This window comes from Cornus florida, unplaced genomic scaffold, assembly GCF_030987335.1.
Source record: "Cornus florida cultivar Cherokee Brave unplaced genomic scaffold, ASM3098733v1 CherokeeBrave_3.0.0_Hap2_Chr06, whole genome shotgun sequence".
NCBI lineage: Eukaryota > Viridiplantae > Streptophyta > Magnoliopsida > Cornales > Cornaceae > Cornus > Cornus florida.
In genome coordinates this window covers 41,824,552-41,829,090 of record NW_026775576.1, presented here as the reverse complement: position 1 = coordinate 41,829,090, position 4,539 = coordinate 41,824,552, and the positions used below count along the sequence as shown (strand labels likewise).

Genomic DNA, 4,539 nt, shown 5'->3' with positions numbered 1-4,539 from the left:
ATTGATCTATCTCTTTTACCCTCTCATTTTTTTTTTCCAGACAAGAATCGAGAAGAGATAATCATACCTGTCTTTTTTAAATAAATTTCTTGACCCTAAGCCAGTAAGGAAAAATCCTTGATCTGAAGCTCTGCTGGATAAGGAGGAAATGCAATGTGGTTGCTCATGGATTCACTGCTATTAAGAGGAGAAAAATGCTTTTATTGATGATATCTCTGAGTGAAACCTTTGATTTTAGCTATTTAACAAAATCTCTCTTATTCTTGCCCTGAAATAAATAAATAAAACCCTAAAGTTAACAAAGATCATTAGCAAGCTTAGTTCTCAGTAACATTACCTTCTCTCAATATACTTGCTTTACCTTTAGGAAAAAAATTTAAAATAAAACTCAATTTTAATAAAACAGTTGTGATTGAACCAAACATGCTTATCAATTATGTTCATGCCTTTTTGATCAATAATGATGCAAGGAAAAAACATAGAAGATTAACCTTGCTTTGTATTATTTTTCACAAAGTGTCCATTCTTAGGTTAAACTCGTTTTCACACTTGCCAAGCAAACTTTTACCATTGTGCCAAGTATATTACAGTATCACCATCGTTTACCCATATCTTGCATTATTATTCAAATTTGACAATGGGTTAATACACATTTTTGAATCCAACTAGAAGTCAATAAATGTACATGTGACAAAACTGGGAATAACTAGGAAGCATAACTGACAATTGCAATATTTTTTGCTTTCTCTCCGCATATGAATTCTTATGCTTTTATTGCTTACAAGAAATGATACAATTGAATGAAATTTAAATAAAATATTACCAAAAAGGATCTTAGTTGGGGACCCTTCTAATTCACAAAGATAGTTGACGCCCAAAAACGTTTTCAGGCACCTGTTCAGAAAGAAGTTAATTATTCTTTGTAACACAACAGCTGATGCAGAAGCCAGTCATTAGCTTAGTAGCCTTTTGGCGGTGGTGGAGACTTGTAATAGTAAGGAGGCGGTGGTGATGGGGATGGTGGAGGTGGGGACGTGTAGTAGTAAGGAGGAGGTGGTGACTTGGTTGGTGGAGGTGGGGACGTGTAGTGGTATGGAGGTGGTGGTGACTTGGATGGTGGAGGTGGGGACGTGTAGTGGTATGGAGGTGGTGGTGACTTCGATGGTGGAGGTGGGGACTTGTAGTGGTAAGGAGGAGGTGGTGACTTGGATGGTGGAAGTGGGGACGTGTAGTGGTATGGAGGTGGTGGTGACTTAGAAGGTGGAGGTGGGGACGTGTAGTAGTAAGGAGGAGGTGGTGACTTAGTTGGTGGAGGTGGGGACGTGTAGTGGTATGGAGGTGGTGGTGACTTGGATGGTGGAGGTGGGGACGTGTAGTGGTAAGGAGGTGGTGGTGACTTGGAAGGTGGAGGTGGGAACGCGTAGTGGTAAGGAGGAGGTGGTGAATTGGATGGTGGAGGTGGGGACGTGTACTGGTAAGGAGGAGGTGGTGACTTTGATGGTGGAGGTGGGGACGTGTAGTGGTATGGAGGTGGTGGAAACTTAAAAGGTGGAGGTGGGGACGTGTAGTGGTAAGGAGGAGCTGGTGACTTGGATGGCGGAGGTGGGGACGTGTAGTGGTAAGGAGGAGGTGGTGACTTGGAAGGCGGAGGTGGGGACGTGTAGTGGTGACTTGGATGGTGGAGGCGGGGACGTGTAGTGGTAAGGAGGAGGTGGTGACTTGGATGGTGGAGGCGGGGACGTGTAGTGGTATGGAGGTGGTGGTGACTTGGATGGTGGAGGCGGGGACGTGTAGTGGTAAGGAGGTGGTGGTGACTTGGATGGTGGAGGCGGGGACGTGTAGTGGTATGGAGGTGGTGGTGACTTGGATGGTGGAGGCGGGGACGTGTAGTGGTATGGAGGTGGTGGTGACTTGGATGGTGGAGGTGGGGACGTGTAGTGGTATGGAGGTGGTGGTGACTTGGATGGTGGAGGTGGGGACGTGTAGTGGTATGGAGGTGGTGGTGACTTGGATGGTGGAGGTGGGGACGTGTAATGGTAAGGAGGTGGTGGTGACTTGGATGGTGGAGGTGGGGACGTGTAGTGGTAAGGAGGTGGTGGTGACTTGGATGGTGGAGGTGGGGACGTGTAGTGGTATGGAGGTGGTGGTGACTTGAAAGGTGGAGGTGGCGACGTGTAGTGGTATGGAGGTGGTGGTGACTTGAAAGGTGGAGGTGGCGACGTGTAGTGGTATGGAGGTGGTGGTGACTTGAAAGGTGGAGGTGGCGACGTGTAGTGGTATGGAGGTGGGGATGTGTAGTGGTAAGAAGGAGGTGGTGACTTGGATGGTGGAGGTGGGGACGTGTAGTGGTATGGAGGTGGTGGTGACTTGGATGGTGGAGGTGGAGACGTGTAGTGGTATGGAGGTGGAGGTGGCGACGTGTAGTGGTATGAAGGTGGTGGTGACTTAGATGGTGGAGGTGGTGGTGGTGACTTGGAAGGTGGAGGTGGGGATGTGTAGTGGTATGGTGGTGGTGGTGACTTGGATGGTGGAGGTGGAGACGTGTAGTGATAAGGAGGAAGTGGTGACTTGAATGGTGCAGGTGGGGACGTGTAGTGGTATGGAGGTGGTGGTGACTTGGACGGTGGAGGTGGGGACGTGTAGTGGTAAGGAGGTGGTGGTGACTTGGAAGGTGGAGGTGGGGACGTGTAGTGGTATGGAGGTGGTGGTGACTTGGATGGTGGAGGTGGGGACTTGTAGTGGTAAGGAGGAGGTGGTGACTTGGATGGTGGAGGTGGGGACGTGTAGTGGTTTGGTGGTTGTGGTGACTTGGAAGGTGGAGGTGGGGACGTGTAGTGGTAAGGAGGTGGTGGTGACTTGGATGGTGGAGGTGGGGACGTGTAGTGGTATGGAGGAGGTGGTGACTTGGTTGGTGGAGGTGGAGACGTGTAGTGGTAAGGAGGAGGCGGTGACTTGGACGGTGAAGGTGGGGACGTGTAGTGGTATGGAGGTGGTGGTGGTGAAGCATAAATATAAGGCTTATCGGCAGCTACACAAATGACTATTAGGCAAAATGCCATTGCATAAACAAGTTGGGGCAATTGCCGCAACTTCCCCGAGCTTCCCATCGCCGGAAAGAGGGTATATGTTGTCAGAAATGTTGGTTTGTATGAAGAAGAGGACCAGCTTGGCCTATATATATAGTGTTCCATATAATCATTGGTGATTTTGATACGTTTTTTATTGAGTAAACATGCTGTATTAAGGCAAAAACAATGCAAGTCCTATCTCACATTTTTTTTATTTTTTTATTTTTTTAATAAAAAAAATCTATTGAAATGTGGTTTCCCACTAAGACGTCAATTCCGTGTATGGTAGGCGATGAACAAGTCAATGCAGAGAGTAGGTAATATGCTTTATGTATTCTGTATGATCAAATATTTTTTTATCACTGACAATAATGCGTTTTAGGCAAATGGGTATGAAGTTTCTTCGCTGATGAGGCAATAAATAGAGAGATTTAAGTCAAACTATAAACCATGTTCTGGATTTAAGTGTTCGTTAAATTAAATAGGGTTATCCTTGCAAATGACAGTAGGAATGTTGAAAATAAGGGTATGTATTGTATTTACTTGAACTTCTCAATTTTGTTTCTTATTGGAGTCCATATATCTATTCACCGTCGCAATGTTTTATATATGAATTTCAATAAGTCTTTTTTTCTTAAATTCATGCTAGCCCAACATTTCAACCTTTTTTTAATAGTAACTTTACATGAATTAATGTTTCAACCGAAATGTTGGACCCACTCATTCCATGAGTCCCGCATAAATTCATAATCTTGGTATGGAAGTACATAATTGAGTAGTAACCAGTATTGTAACTCCATCTAGGTATACGAGTGGGTTAGAAGTGGCACATTCTATATTTGAAAAACAATAATAATTATAACTATAATATTTAGATAGGTTTTGGTTGCCTTCAACATCATTGAGGCAGCCTAAGAGCTTAAAAATTTAGGTCCTCCTAGTGAAGAAAGCTAACCACTCAAGCCACTCTGTCTGTGGTTTAGATATGTGTTTTGCTTGACTTAGTAATTTGTCTTTTTGTTCCATTTCTTTTTCATTTTCTTGGGTAATTTGTCTTTTTGTTCCATTTCTTTTTCATTTTCTTGGGTCAAAATTTTGTCTGTCCATTATGACAAAGCTGATGGTTAGAATATGGAAGCAAAGGTTTTGCCAAGGAAATGAAATCGTATTTTAAAAGTGTTTTAAGCATTTGCAATAAATTCATACAATCATCCAATGCATTAGAACATGAAATTATCTTATTACTTCATGATCATTATTATTTTTTATTATGGTATAAAATGCAATTGTATAGTCACTTTATGTATCACACTGATTTATAGAAGACATGAACTCTTAATCTTTTTTTAAGAAAAAAGAGCTCATATCACAAAATACAGTCACAGGGTCACTTTACGCATCATATTGACTCACGTGAAACTCAAATTCCTAACCTCACCTTCAAAGAAGAGAGCTCATATCACAAAATGAA

General features: G+C 43.4%; 1 pseudogene; it reads right to left on the bottom strand.

Moving 5' to 3' along the window:
- Positions 1-958: 958 nt before the first annotated feature.
- LOC132313983 (extensin-2-like) lies at positions 959-3,107 on the bottom strand (annotated as a pseudogene).
- Positions 3,108-4,539: the final 1,432 nt, after the last annotated feature.